This window comes from Patella vulgata, chromosome 4 (genome assembly GCF_932274485.2).
Source record: "Patella vulgata chromosome 4, xgPatVulg1.2, whole genome shotgun sequence".
NCBI lineage: Eukaryota > Metazoa > Mollusca > Gastropoda > Patellidae > Patella > Patella vulgata.
In genome coordinates this window covers 64,658,359-64,675,666 of record NC_065882.2, presented here as the reverse complement: position 1 = coordinate 64,675,666, position 17,308 = coordinate 64,658,359, and the positions used below count along the sequence as shown (strand labels likewise).

Below are 17,308 nucleotides of genomic sequence, written 5' to 3'. Positions count from 1 at the left end.
GCGATTTAACAGTAAATAAACCAATAGTATTATAACTCTTTACTTGAATTTAAAATAGACATACAGAATCAAGTTTTGTGAATACTCAAATTAAATATTGTTCGTGGATATGTTAGTTGGTTTAAGATATTTAACATGTAGATTTTTATAAAAGTTTATACTGTCTCCTTAGGACTTATTGCAGCGGTAGTTAGAAGTTCACTAGACCGACATTTCTGTGTGTATTAGGGGTGGTGGTGGTGGTGGGGGTCATTATTATCATGATTATGACGCCTGTTTATGACGCTTTCGTTTAGAGGATCTTAGTTACGTATCTGACAATAATGTTTGCAATAATATGTCTCCTTGCATTGGGTGGCTCAAAGAATAAGGCGCTGGGAGTTGAACGTTCGATCCCGATATTGGGCCAGTATGTTCCTTAGAATTTTCCAGCGTGGCTGCCCCCTGTCAGTGGTGTAGGATGGAGGATCTGTCAAGGAACAGCGCCTAGTCATTCGAATGGGAATATAAACTGTTGCAAAGCATCGCGTTTGCCCGTCTTCATTAAACCGGTTGGTGCAGAAAAGTAAGAGGTTTTATTTTATGATCAGTAGTGGAATACCTCGTTTTATCAGTGAAATAAAAGTGTTATTCCACTGGCTAAAGTAGTCCATGTTGTTTTTACCTAAAATGATTGTAAAATCATAAAATAAATAGAACATTTGTCGTTTTGTCGTGAATAACATATTTTATTTCATCTCCAAGCAAGAAAACGTTTATATTTTCACAGTGGAGTAACAATCAAGTGGATATATTACATGAATGTAATTAGTATTGTCCAATACTTATTATAACATCTGATTAACCCAGTCCGGACAGAACAGTAAGACTTTAAACCCCATTTCATTTCAGTTTCTTCTAACATCTGTTGTCATTATTATTATTATTCCAGTTTTCTAAGTCAAACTAAAATGGTTAATATTACCATCGTTTATGATACCATCTACCGTGACAATGCCCTAATATCGCCATGATAATCAAACCATCGATCAATATGATATAATTCGGTCTAGTATTTGATTTGAACTAACTGGATTTATTGGAAATTAAACAACCTCCAGTAAATAGGCTTATATTAACAAAGTGTAACATTGTTAACTAATTCTGAACTTCTTAAAATTACAATTTCATATTTTTAAGTTATATTTTTAAAATGTATTAAAATAAATCCCTAAAATAGATGGTGTCTATAAACAGTCCTACCATGTTAAAGAATGATCCTATTAATCCTATAATTCACTATTGCCAGTTGAGAAATTGGCAAAAGTATCATTTTCAACTTCAAATTCAAACGTTTGAAGATAGCTATTCCATGGTGGGGAATAGGAAAACAAGGGAGGTAATTGTGTTATTATTTCCGGTGTGAAGATGTTTAAGTGTGAGAAAGATAACCTATGATCGCATAATAGTGAGTTGACAACCTACTGAGCAAAATACATAGAAATAATTATGTTTTGGCTTTCTTAGAAAATATGAAATTGTAACTTTAAGCAATGGGTGGTAACCATTTTAAAAGAAAAGAGAGAGAGAGAGCGTAGCGGTCTTTAGCAGTGGAAGGAAACCGGGGTACCCGGAGAAAACCCACGAGGTTAGACAGGCGACCCTACTCCTTGTCACGTACAACCGGGGATTCGAAACCACGCCAGTTGACTCAATGACAGGCCTTATCATACGTCGCGCACGTGCTAACCATTCGCCCCCCCCCCCGTTTAAAAGAAAAGATTGTTTATTGTTCTTTTGAAATCATGTACCCCTACCGCACTGCTACCCACTACCCCAGCTTTCAAAACTGTGAAACTGAAAAAGTGTAAGTGGTATGGGTAGAAGGTAACAATTGTGGTAATAATTGACAAAACGCAATCTTTTATTAGCGTCCGGTAAATACCAGTCTTATTTATCATAATTTTTATACAGATTTTAAAAGAAACCAACGCACAGTTTATAATTGGTGTTCATGTTTAAAAAATGATATAAAAAATTATATTTCCTTTAGCTGTATGCTTTCAATTATAACATAAAGGTATCAATTATATCAGAAAGTGACTACCTGTATTTTCCACGTGTTTACATGACAGACAATCACAATGGACAGAAATTAAAGCCGCGATACTATTATTATTGTGCATGGTTGATAGCGATCATATTTCATCCCCCGTTGTAGTAACAGTATTTGTGCATTCATATCTTGGCCAGTAAAACGTCCTATATATCGGTATTTACACCTTCCCAACAAAGACAGATTAACGGCACATCAGTACGGATCAACTCTACATGTTTATTTGTTTTAAGGTTTTGGTGTTGATATCAAATAAAACGTGTTCATCCTTCCTAGTCGATTATTTTCTTTTCTCAACAAAATGAATGTTCGCAGAACAATATTTCAATTGTTCTTTGTTTCACTTATAATGCAATCTACCCTTTTAACAATAACTCGTGGATTAACAAATTATTTATTTGTTAACTCGATGTATGTCACGCGTTTAATAATATGGTAATACCTAAATTATGTGACGCAATCACATTATGTAAGTTAATGGCGCACCTATACATGAAGTAAGCATACACGAAAGACATACACAATATGCAAGTGAAGGACACACATATACATTATGTAAGTAAATGACACACCACACACACATATACATTATTTAGGTAAAGGACACACACATATATAGATTATTTAAGTAAAGGACACAGACAGACACACCTAGATTATGTAAGTAAAGGACACCCATACATAGTAAAGAACACACATACATTATTTGAGTATACCACGCATACAGATTGTGTAAGATAAGACACGCATACCAATTATATAAGTTAAAGACACGTTTTATCGGAAACAAATTCCTATATAGGCATAGGCTGCATCACTGACAAGGGGGAACCACGCCGGAAAATCTGGATGAACTTTCTCGGCCAATGCAGGGATCGAACACCCGACCTCCCGGCTAGCGAGCCAGCGTCCTACCCCCTTAACCACTGTGATCCCCTCCCGCTCAAAAAACGATCGATGACAGTGGAATATGTTGATGATGAAATATCATTTATATATTTACTACTTTAGTGTCGCCGTGCTATTAATGGAAAGAGAATGGCGAAATCTTTACCTATGAGTGCATAGCGTCAGTCTGATCAACAGTGAATATTCGCTAGGCCACTATAATCACTATGGCATCGGTGCGACGTAATGAGCTCGCGATATTAACTTTTTTCCATCTGCAAATTAAATTCCAAAACATTTTTTGTCGTATTAGAAAAATAAGACACTATACCATGTCAAGCATAAATACCCCCCCCCCCCATTCACCGTACAGAATAAACCGTATATGAATAGAACATATATATGAAGAAACTTAGTTGTCAAAGGGGATTGCATTAAATCATCATGAAAGGCTTCTTTATTTTCCCGTCTTGTTAAGCCCCATTCTTTCCTTTCTTTATAATTTTATAATAAAATTTAATTCTAGTTAATCATTACCAATAGGTGTCTAAGAGTATAGTATGCGTTTTACTTCATGTATGGCGATACAGATCCGTTATCTGTATTTCGAAATGCTGTTGTAACAATTTTCTTAAGTTAAAAAACAAACCAACTAAAACAACAAAAAACAAACATAGACAGACGTAGTCTGACTGCTAAAACTGGTGAAAACAAATAAAGAGAAGAGTAACACGACTAAAAGATTGTATTTTAAATAAAATATATAAACAGAGGAGCGAATCTTATGTCATTGACCTATTTTGAAATATCCCATTTTTATTACGTCACGTCGACAACTGTTTCTACAGTACGCCTAATATTTTTAATTGTTCTCATTGAAACATTAGTTCCCGTTGATTTAAGTGTGTGTATGCCATAGAACCATACTTGACAATAATTCTTATTTAATATTTCAATAATGACATGGTCATATTTTGATTAAATAAAGACATAATTTTACTCATCTATGAATCTAATACCACATCAAATTCCTCTACTGTTGAGTTTGTACAAGGTCGACACAAAATAATCAAAGATATATGGCAAACGAATCATGGAGAAAATTTCAACAGTTTATATGAATAAGATTTAATTTAGTATTTTGACAAAACTCTAAAATACAGAACGAAGAAAACAGAAACTGGTATACTTTCAAATTATCAAACAAAAGACTAATAAATTATAATACGAAGCTTACCTTTTGCTTTGAAATACACACCTACATTCACCAATGATCCATGCAACACAAAAAATAGTACCGTAATTCTTTTTTACTACCTGTCAAAGTTATTGACGTCTCGTTTTCGACATGCGCAAAAGCATGTAAGCTTGTGCGGGTCTCTTTGAGTTTAATTTTGAGTACGAATTATTTACACAGGGTTTCTGTGAACAACGTACCACCGTAAACCCAAATGGTCGTTTCATCGATTGATGTGTACGCTAGAGACCTGAATCTTGTCCAATACAGGTAAAAGATACACGTCTGGGAAAGCTAGTCTCTTCTTAAATTATCGGGTAACTTGTTAGGTCACTCAAGTGTCTTTTGAAAGTGAATGATTTTGGTTACAATTAGGCTATGCAATTCAAGGAAAGAAAATTAAACTTTATTTGTCCAATCAGTGTTTTGGTGAAATGCATTACATTAAATGAAAAAAAAAACCCATCATAAGTTGAATTATTCACTAGAAATCACGTAAAAGCCGTATTAACTTTATCAATTAAATACATACTCTGCTATGTTTTATGTGTCTTTGGAGTCTAATATATGAAATAAACGAAGGATTATTCACGGGAATTCTAAAAGAGCTATCAACTACAGTCTGTACCCGATGATGTTAATGTCCAGATTCGGTCATATTATTACTTATATTAATTAGTTAGAAATCAAAACATGCCATACTCTGCCATGGTTTGTGTGTTTTGGAAGTCATGCCCATATATTAAATAAAATAAGATTTATTCAAGGATTAGATACCACAGTCTGTTCTTGATGGTGTAAATGTCCTCATCCGGTCAAAATAATACCTATATTAATAAGAAATCAAAACACACCAGACCCGCGAAGTAATTGCATTAAGTGCTTGCAACTGAAATAAACCAATCTTATCATGATCACTAAAGGGGGTTTCCAAAACCATGCTTGGGTCGTTTACCTCCCACTAGGTCATACAGTTCTATTTACCAATAAAACGAAGATGGCGGTTTAGGACGTGACAAGTCGATAAACTACGAGAAGTTAGGATACTCCCAAATAAATAATGAAATGGAGAAGTGGTATAAATGTTAAATGTGATAAAGAGGGCTGTTATTCTTGTGCACGAAGATTAGGTATTATTGTAACACGACTTACCTGGATCATTGATCACAACCCAAAGTGATGTTAATCAGTTACAACTCTATGTATTTTATATGGATCACGTAGGGATAATCTCTCTACATGACAATTCAGTAAATGAAATGAAATGACTGGGCTAATGAAGATGGGAATATGCCATACGGTATGCTATGAGAGAAATTTTACCAGGACAGCAGCGTCTACTCTTATATCGAATTCCAACTGGCAAGGGTTCTTTTACTTTTACGTGAACGCCAATATGTAGATGGGACCTCAGCCCCTTCGTCCTGCACCACTGACAAGGAGAAGCCACACTGGAAAACGCCGGACAACTTTCTCGACCAACAAAGGGATAGAACTCCGGACCTCCTGCTTGGCGAGCCAGCGCCTTACTGACTGAACCACCGCAGCTCCTTATAGCGAAGGATTGGTTTTAATTTTCGGCCCTATAATTTTCAATCACGACAATGATGGGCTATAAGTGAGTATCCAAAAAGGAACAAAAAAAAAAAAAAAAAAATAGTTCACTTGTTGAATTACAGAGATAACTAATGTTCTAGACATGTGTTGGTTTAAGTTAATAAATAAAGTCTGTAGTATGGGCGGAATCTGGTGAGGTGTATATCACCTTAATTCTAACACTCGTCTGTTTCTCCTGGGTACTTCTTTCTTCTTAACTTTAAAGTGACGCAAATATTGCCACCTCTTCTTTGACTACATTTGTTTTCACAGACTTGTGAACTTGGGAGGGTTTCCTTTTTTTGGCTTCTTGACAAGATGTTTTAATAAAGAAACTAAAGAAAAGCAACTTGTCAGTATTTGTCCACATAGGGTCTTATTAGACACCTGCTAATAATACGTGTCTCTTTGACCAATGGGGAGTTACACATGCTTTTAATAAAACAAAGCTTGTCAACAAAAAGTATAAATTTCCTTATAAATCTAAAGGCAAGAAACGACATGCTTTTAAAGCATTTGGCGCTAAATGTAGTAGTTTTAGCTAGTGTTTAAACGGATATTGTTCAGCACTTTGGTCGGATTTTAAATTGAGTTTTGATGTATGAAAGACCACCTTGCTTTGTTTATTAATATACTGCAGATGACTACACATAGAATTGAATTTTGTTTAATTCTTACGAACAAAAATCTTCTTGTTCTAAAATATGTTGGCTCTTCATTTAAGCTGGCCTTCAGATGTTATGTAAGTACTATAAAACCATAAAGAATTTCAATAAATAATTCCGTTTATTTAAAAACGTTGGCCAGTGTTTTCTTATTATATTGTAGTTCAATATTACACAACACGAAAAATTGTTAAGAAAACATAAACCCTGTTAATGCAGCATCGTTTTTGAAGTATTGAAATTTCACAAATTTTAAGACAGTTTACAGATATTTTGAAAGCATTCTCCGCCCGTGTTCTTTGTGTTCATAAACAAATCTAATTCTTCAAACTAATAACCCAAACTTACCGTAGCCAAACCGGATATACCTCTTGTCCAGTATTTAGTAAAATCTGAACAAAGGGCAAATATGCGCAGATTCCTTAAATTTCGACCGTTTTCCTTGCGAAGCATATTTCGCTGGATTGAGTCAAAATGATATACATGTATGTCATTTAGATTGGAACTTATTGGACCACTAAAAAATCAACTCTATTGATTACATTATCTATTTCCGGTTATTTATAACATTGTCGCTTTCCCTTTTCGAGTATTGTCTAGAATCGAAAAAAGGTGGTTTAATTTTTTATAGAATATCTGCCAGGTTTTGAGTTTTAGGCGGAATGATATCAGATTGGTTAACTGCTCCCAGTTTATGTATCTATAAATTATATTGCCAACACCGTACACTCTTTCGATCAAGACATTAGCAGAATTATGTTGTTTTATCTATGGTACGAATGAACTGGGGTTTAGCGTCCTACTGTTCCTACTGGGCTAATGAAGACGGGCATAGACATACGCCATACAGTGTGCTATGAGGGAAATTTTGCCCGAACAGCGGCGCTACGGCGGCGCTACGGCCTACTCTTATATCGAATTCCACCTGCCATGGGATCTGTTACGTGCACGCCAATGTGTACACGGGACCTCGGCTTTTAATCCCATCCTAACGATTATACGTTGTCCCTTACCAAGCCTTCTGTCCTGCACCAATGATAAGGAGAAACCACGCCGAAAAATCCCATGGACGTTCTCGGCCAACGAAGGGATAAAACATGGGACCTCGAGGTTAGCGAATCAGCGCTTTAATCACTGAGCCAACGTCTTACCCACTGAGGCACCGTGCCCCCGCCTTTATCTGTTGTAGAAAGCGCCCAGATCAACGATACAGTTGGGAAAAGAATTTATATTAAAACCAACAACAATCTTTTGCACACGTAACCACATTATTATCGGAGTATCCTGGGGATTTGGGACATTAATTCAAACATTTTTCAATATTTCTATTTTATATCTGCTACCAGCCGATGGTGTATTGACACCAGTCCAATAATCACCAATTACAGATAATAAAAATGTTTCTTTATAATGCTTACATAAACAATTACCACCTTACTGACTATATCATATAACATTATTCATCATTTTCTTCTGTAATCGTTTATCCCACGGGAGAAAACCGCCCATCCATAAAAACTTGTATGTAATGATTAGAATCTATTGCATAGGTGTTAGCCATAAAACCATGAAAAGAATAAGCATATAGCCCTGATCTAATGGGCTTGGCACTTTATTTATATATTGTTTTTGGCGGATTTTGTTAAAGTGTAAAGTAAATAAGACTGACCGTCTTCAGGCCAAGTTTACCTTCCTAGATTCAGATGAGTTTCCTTCTAATACCCAAATAAACAATTTGCTTTATTTGCCAAGAAAACAATCAGGGTTTTCCCATTTGAAGCTATAATTGATATACCAACCATTTTAGTAGGGGGTAACTTAAATATTGCACATACAGGAACTGGATAGGCTTGAAATACAAGAATACATTAGAAATATATTCCAGATAAATTTCTGCAGGTCATCGCAGATTCATCGATTTTACTTCCATTTATTGTAAATGCAGCAGACGTATACCATACAGTGAAGTATCTACAAACAGTTATACAAATTACGTCTTTGTCTATACCTTTGAAACGTACGTGGGATTGAGCGGCATTTTAGGAATAGACCCTGTCGATGTTCTTTAGAGTCAACGCCCTTGTCATCGACACTTTCTGATCAAGGTCAATATTTTAGAGATTTTCTGGGATTGTAGAGAAATTCAAATTTTCATGCTGAAATTCGTTTTACATGCTGACATTACATTTTTCATGCTGAAATTACATTTTTCAGGCTGAAATTACATTTTTCAAGCTGACATTACATTTTTCATGCTGAAATTACGTTTTTTCACGTTGAAATTACATTTGTCATGCTGAAATTACAATAATCGAATTAATTGTCGGATGAGGTTAAATCATTCACATGATTGCTAAAATTACTTGATTAATGAAGGGGACACACGCCTAATTATTGCCCAAATCACTTTTTGATGAGGGAAACATGCATCCGGTTTTACGAATTAAATGTGACTTATAATTCATATATTATATATTGCTGTCGAGGTGCAATTATTTCAAACATTTCCAAACCTCATTATCAAAATGATTGAAATAGTTCATGTCTTTGATCGCTCATCATTTTTGTCTTTAAGGATTCTTACTATTAAAATTGTTTAACCTGTCTAAAACCACCATGACCTTTGATGGCCTTAGGTCATCGTACAAAAGGAGAATGTATCAATAAAACCATCTTTTAAGACTGTTCATGTGGATTTTATGAAAACCACAACCGTGAAATTATCAAATATATAACGGCTTTTACATATATCCGCTCTATAACATGCATTTGATAACCCCCGGTGTTGTATAATCAAATAAGACGTAAGAATTAGCCCAGTCTTTAAAGGTAAATTCTCTACCTGTTGAATAAGAAGGTGTAAAAAGACATCTGCTCATCTCAATTAATTCAGAAAATATTTTGAAATGACACTTAAGATGTTTAAATTGTTTCTGTCAAGACTCGTTAAAACTCTGAAATCATTTCATTTTCTTTAAGTGGGACAGACAAAAAAGACACCGTCAACAATCTAGGGTTATTGGGTCATTAAGGAGACGTTTACATTGCACGTATACACCTTTTTAGATACTTTAGTTGGATCTGTTAAATAGATTTATTTGTTTTTCGTGCTCATCACAAATCTCCTATAGTATGGTTTAAACCGTTATAGCAACATCACTATTATTTGACAATATTTAAAGAAGAGGCACAGCTATGATTTTTGTGTAAAAATGACGACTCGAAATAATTTGATTCTGTTTCATATATTATTTTGATCAATAAATCTGCACGATTCCTTTGATTAAATGTTTTCAAACTTTTTTATTAGCTATAATAAAGTATAATAATTTAAATGTAAGTCTAGTAAGTAAGCTATATATGCAGGTGTCACTTGCCTATATTTTTTTAGATTTGGTATATTTCCCATTGTTCATTGTTAGTATGTCTTTACAAATGGAATATTTTGTGAAATGACATATATCACATTTCACATTTAGGTATAAAATATGCGTCCAATTACTTTTTTTTACATTCATAAAATTAGGGTGACCCCGGACAGCAAGCTTGCACTTCTAAAAATAACTTGAGAAATGTTACATGTATTGGAATACCATTGACTATTTTACGTGGCTTGCAAAATGACATCGATTACTTTTGGATACTACAGTTATCTCTCGGGTAGATTTAGGTTGTTCAATTTTGTAATCTCATTTATTTGCCTCCAGAAACTTCCAATCAGTTTTATAAATATCACTTTTACAGCGGTCATAGATTTCTGTTAGCAATAACCACAGGCGAAACTATTCTCACTGTTAACAGACCGCCCAATTCTACCGCACAATAAGATGTAAGGAACACAACACGATAATCTGCTGCTCAACAACCAGCAAGAACCAGGATCAGAGTTTTTAAATCAGTATATCAGATTTACATACATGGAATACGAATCTTAATGAAATACATGAAATATAGTTTAATTGTGTATCAGCACCAAACGGGTCAAAAATGAAATCGTGTTGCTGTTTTTTTACCAGTTGGTACGCACGTCTTCGCTCATCACTCATGAACAATTGTCTGATATCGACACCTAAACCCTAATCTAATATAGATATGTAATTTGTATCATATATACAAACATGGAGATCTATTTGTACCTGTGATTTCTAACCTTTCTGTCATAATAGACAGCTATACCTTTCTTCCCGCTTAATAAATCTAGAACAAGTCTGGCATTTTATGACACGAGAACATTAAAATTCCAACATGTTCTAAAATATAAACCATGGGTTGGTTTTAGCCATTCGTAATTCAGTTTACCTGGGGCTCCTAGTTAACTCTAATAGCTCTACACATGCAAGTCATTATACTAAAGGTCGCCTACAAAATAAAGACAAATTACAACTATGACCACGTATTATGGCTTCCATTTAAAACGTCTATGTTGGTATGGTAAAAAGACAATCCATTAAAATGTAACAATTTTTGCTTACATTTCGTGTTATTTTAGGGATTGGGTAGATATATAACCACACCCTTATCTACCATTATTTCAATGGCTTACAGGTGTTTCTGACAAAACCTTATATTGACTTGTAATCGGAGATCAACAAAAGTTTATTCTTATGCAATTCAACCCTAGACCTATTTGAATTGGCATAGGTCTTTAAGTAATGGCTGCTTGTCTAACTAATCAAAAAGAACTAGTATTGTATGGAAAATTTATTCTGTTAAATCGGTTACTTAAAGCCACCTGTATTAATATAAGCAAGCCGAGCGGAACAAATACTTTATGTTTTATTGGAAACAGTGTCTGGGTAGTATTTCAGTGACCGGATATAACACAATATCGCTACCAATTCCACCAACATTTTATGATGTAGACGAGACCTATATGTTTTATATACTGTTCAAACTAGAATGACCTGAAATGGGGTCTAACGTCCTACTGTTATGTCCTGACTAGGCCAATGAAGACGGCCGTACGCCATACAGTGTGCTATGAGTGAAATTTTGGAAAGTAAAGCGGCGCTAAGGCCTACTGTTACAACGAATTTCAACTGCCAATGGTTCTTTTACGTTTTTTCCCATCTGAGCGGCTATACCTATACATTGTCCCTTACCAGCCCTCTGTCATGTATTTGCATCACTGGAAAGGGGGGGGGGGGCTAGAATGACCTAGATTGATACCCTGAGTGGGGCCAGCGACCACTAACCACGATGATTATTTGGCTAGGACACCGAACAGTTCAAACCTTCTGGAACGCAAGCGAAACCATATTAGTATACATATCAACCTGGTTCCCTGGTTTTTTTATATGGACCGTATATTACAACAGTCGAGATGCAATTTATCACTTTTATTTTTCATTTTCTGTATAAAACACTCGTGTAGACAGCTTTTCAACAACCCAACTGTTAATTTGTTTTTTTTACTTATTTTGATTAGCCCCATTGAGTATTATTGTATACTCTTCAAAAAAAGTAGGGGATATTCAGAAACAATACAAAACTGCGGAAATGCACTGCTGTTTTTATTAGAGGTAACCAGTGTATGTTATTAACAGGCCAATTGCCTACACATGAGCATAAACAGTTCATATGGGCGGCTTATCTGACGACCCCATTTCAATCGCAATAAGATACACCGTCAAAAGTGAAAATCGACGTTTTTGATTTTTGTCTTAATAATGAGTAATTGCTCCACCAATCCTCAGACATTCAGCAGTTCGTCGTGGCATGCTCCTAATCAACCGTCCAATCACGATTTTGGGCAATCTGACACACCCCTCTTGCAGTGCCACGGCTAATTCTTGCAGTGTTTTAGGTTGACGTTGACATAAACGGACACGTCTCCCGATCAAATTAAACGTAACACACTAAAGCAAAGATACGCTAAACAGTAAATCTTATGCAAGAACCAATAGGATAGCAAACATGGATAGATAAACAAGCACGCTGCAGTTTTCATCAACCCTTCCTTGAAGTGTCAAATTTGACAATGAACCCCTCCCACGTGTATGGCGCTATTGCGTGTCGCTTGTGCAGCTCGATGGTTCTGTTGGGGCGATAAGTTCTTCACCTGTGAACATACTCTCAAAGCATGTCAAGTGTCCATGACTATTTATCATATCACAACCTGCATAGGTATTTGCATTTTAATATCCCCTACTTTTTTTGAAGAGTATATATTATGTATGTCCAGAATTTCACATGTAATGTGACACGGGAATGTATTAAGAATACCCCCCCCCCCCACACACACACACACATACACTCCCCTGGCGTTGTTAGTGACAGATGGCTAATTTCATGGCCTAGGAAGAATTGGAAGTTGTATGAGATATTCTAGAATGAGCTCGGACGCCTTCTTTCGTGAACAATACTGTAATTATGATTATATTGGACAATATCTCCAAAACATGTATTGGGTTCATTTAGCTTAATGTCAACACAACTGAATAATCTTCCAAAATACTAAAGGCATTATCTGTTGACTAGGCAATATTATGTCTTTTTGCAGTTTTTCAAAATTATTGTGAGCTCCTTCTGATCATTTATAAGTTGAATAGTCGTCTTTATATACAGGAACATATTATTTACAAGAAATACATTTACTTTCCTTTACCTTTCTTTAGCTTGAATTCTGAAGCAGCAAAAACCATGAAGACAAGGGTCAAAAAAAATCTTAAAGTACAACAACATAAACCCAAACTCTCTTAAACACCCATAGAGCTATGATATAAAATATTAACAATTGTTACGGAACATTTATAAGCTGTTTTACGTGGTGCTTTAACCATAACGGGCAGACCTAGAGGCATGTAAAATAAATTTTCAGAATGTGCCAACAAATCTCCTCAACATTCCGACAGCAAAATGATAACAATACCACAGGAAGATAATGGGGCGGTGCCCTCGTTCTTTAACTTGGTGCCGTTCCCAATTTTGCAAGCTACCCTTACCCTAGTTAGAAACGTATGGAGTTAAAAGTGAAACCACCTGCAGAAGCCGCTTAGGTTTTTCTGGCTTTCCTCTTTACCGGAACTACTTTTTGTGCGTATACATTCTTTGACCTAAATGAGCTCGTTAAACAGCCGGAGCGTATTAACCAAATATCTGTAGTTACCCACATAATAGCATTGTTATACTATCGGCATGCCTTTTTAATATTGGGATCAGAGTGTTAAAGAAAGGCTAAGAGACAAGTCGGCTTATGTTACCTTTCCATAAATATATTCCCATATGATAGGTAAATAAAGATATCAGTATATATATATATATATATATATATATATATAGATGTATGAGAAAATATATATTTATATATCAACTTACGTGAGTAATATACCTACAAAGATTTACCAGCATAAAATGAAACATGACCAACTATATATTAAGTAATGACGCATATTGGGGATACCGAGAGTTGTGGAATCTAAAAACTAGACTTTGAATAGTTCTGTTTCATGATACCCCTGAGTCATCAAATAATGTAATGGGGATACCCAGAGATGTGGAAACTAAAAACTACACTTTTGAATAGTTCTGTTCATGACGATCCTGAGTCATCACTTAAGCTATAGGTTGAAACTAAAACCTACACCTTTGAATAGTTATGTTTCTTGATGACACTGAGTCATCACTTAAGTGATACCACGGTTTAGGGGATTCCCAGGGTTGTGGCAACTAAAAACTTGACTTTTGAATATCTCTTTTCCATGATGATCCTGATCATTACTTAGTGTTTTTGTGTGGACCTACTGTAAGTTGATCATAAACTTTTCTAGAATCCCAGAAATCTCCATAAGCTAGATACAAACCCGAGTCATCACTTAAGTGATACCACGGTATAGGGGATTCCCAGGGGTGTGGAAACTAAAAACTTGACTTTTGAATAGTTCTTTTCCATGATGATCCTGGTCATCACTTAGTGTTTTTGTGTAGACCTACTGTAAGTTGATCATAAACTTTTCTAGAATCTCAGAAATCTCCATAAGCTAGACACAAAACAATGACATAATTGAGTAATCAGTGTGGAGGGGTTAAATGACACAAGCCTAAAAAAAAAAAAAAAAAAAGTTTCTGAAATCCCAATTTTCTAAGCAAACAGAAACGTTTACATCGAAAAGAAACAAAGCATACGTTGCAGCATAGTACACAGACAATGAATGTGAAATCTTTAAGGATAACCCATGGATCATTGGAAAATAAAATCGCATCTAAAAGCCGTAATAAAGTACAAATATGTATTAAATTAATGATTCCTTATTTCGTCCTGTGAGAGAATTAAACTTCACCACCCGCATGTTGAAAGGCATCATTACTTACGTCACTTAAATATAATTATATGTTGGCAGCACATAAATTCATGACTCTTCTGTTATCATCTTCTGACCTTTCTTCAAAACTGAACGCATCACTAAAGTGTCATTTTTTTCCTTATCTAATATGACACCCGATGGCACATACCCGTAGATATTGCGTTTGGCAATTTTGATTTTAAAAACCAACAAGCACTGCACATGACACAGTAATATGTTTTCTTTATCTTTAAATTTTTCAGCCTTAGGGTTCTTCGAGAGTCTTTTTCAAGTACCCTTGAATTTCTACACATGCATTACTGTTTGTCTAGACCATTGTTTCAAATATATTAAATAATTTTATTTTATGGGGAACAATATTCCAGATATAGCAACGAAATCTGAATTTTATCAAGAAAAAACTCCAAGTGGTTTAAATTTAGCAGCCGTTGATTTTGTGTTTCCTATGTATAAATTTTCGGGTTGTCTCAGCAGGCCCACGTGTCCGTCCTGTTTTACTCAAGTAGGTGGATTTTTTTTTACTATTTTTGATACTTGAAAGATCGTTCCAGACTCTGTGTCAAAATGGACCCATATGTTTTACAAATTGTTTGTTTCTATTGAAAATACTGAATTGTATTATGCCATGGTTTTTGCTTTTGCGCGTAAAGAAATAAAAATTTAAAGTTGAGTGAAAAATTTATAATCTGATTTCAACAAAGGAAAGCTGTCTGGGCACCCCCCCCCCCCCATAGCACACTCACACTGCATGGTGCTTGTTTGTCTTTATTTATCCGATCGGTGCAGAAAGGTTGGACTTAAACCAGATTTTGTTATATTTTCAATACAGTCTTCGATTAATAGATGATGCCAATGTTTAGATATAATCCATTGCTCGGTTAAGGACTGTGGTAGGGGAATGACTATAATTCACCTGAAAAGTGTATTGAGTGTAAATGTATACCCCAATATAACACTGTATTTCACATGAAAAGTATATCGAATGTCGCATGTAGCTTAATAATACACTGTATTTCACCTGAAAAGTATGTCGCGTTTCGTATGTGCATTAATATATATTTCACTGTATTTCACACGAAAGGTATATCGGTTGTCGTATGTAGCTTAATATTACACTGTATTTCACATAAAGAAGTATATCGGGTGCCGTATGTGCCTTGATTTTACACTGCATTTCACATGAAAAGCACCTTGTATGCACCTTAATGTTATACAGTATTCAACACGAAAAGTGGACTATTTTTGAATGGTTACAGTATCGTAACCCAATCTCAATTTCGTCATTGTACATTCAACTGCTTTCAATGAGTGTATATAGGATAAATTTCTAAATCATGGCGTTATATTTTTTTTTAAACAGAATGTAAAGTATTAAGTATGTTTTACCTAAATATTTACAAAAATTGAAACCAGTGGAAAGTATTGCAAAATACGTACTTGAACATGACGTTGTCTTTTTACAACTGTAATGTTTTGATTAGAAGTTAGAGGGACATGTTACATATTAAATTGCAAGCACGTGTGCTTTATATAAGCTGCTTTATACAAGCCTGTGTTCTCTTCTGTTAAAGGGTTGAAATACAAACAGAACTTGTAACCAACAATATTACATGTTATCGTTTAATAGCTGCTTCTTGAATTTGACAAACAGTAATTTGAGTCAAAAATAATACTGTCCGTCCTTTCTTTACTTCATTGTATCGACATGAACAACATTCATAGTCGTCTTTCTTCTTAGATTTGAAAAAGGTTTGTTTCGTTAGTCACCTTGTATAAAAAAAATCTGCTGGAGGCAAGCCGGTGTCTGAACTCGGAGCGCGTTTGCCTCCATAAAAAATACATGTGGACATATAAAATTGCAATGGGAACCAAATTTTAGTTGATTCAATAATATATTCCAGATTTTATTTTTTTTTCGTTTCCTTTGTTATTCTGTAAATAAAGACGACAATATAAACCCGAATAAAAACAAACTAGATTCGGAATGTTATTGTTTTGGAGAACTCATTCAAATGTTCATTTATAAACAAGACAAAAGTGATGATTGAAAATATATGTTTTATGTATTTCTTATGTTGATGATAAACCGCACAATACCTATATCATTATGTCTGTTAGTAGGTGCAAACATGGGGAGGCGCGGTGGTTCAGTGATTAAGGCGCTGGGTCGCTAACCTGGAAGGTCCTGGGTTCGATCCTGGTGTTGGTTCCTCGGGATTTTCAGTCGTACTTTCCCTGTGTACTTTCCCTAGGTCCTGACAACGAACGGTGTCTAGTCGTTCGATGGGGCGATACACGTAGGTCCCATGTACATATTGGCATGAACGTAATAGCACCCATGACTGTTGGGATTCGAGATAACATTTCCCTTATAAAAGCAATGATTGGCGTATGTCCGTCTTCATTAGCCTGGGATGGAGCAGTACAGTAGGACATTAAACCCGATTGTATTTCATTTCATTTCAGTGCAACCACACAACAGAGGGTAGATGCATACAAGGCATAATATGAAAATGAATGAAGC

General features: G+C 35.2%; 1 protein-coding gene across 1 annotated transcript in view; it reads right to left on the bottom strand.

Annotated features, from left to right (window-relative positions):
• Positions 1-4,381, bottom strand: part of LOC130012407 (collagen alpha-1(IX) chain-like) — a 50,187-nt gene extending 45,806 nt beyond the window's left edge. The window contains exon 1 of the mRNA XM_056100266.1: positions 4,221-4,381. The gene's annotated coding sequence lies outside the window, so the exon portion shown is untranslated. The remainder of the gene's footprint in view (positions 1-4,220) is intronic.
• Positions 4,382-17,308: the final 12,927 nt, after the last annotated feature.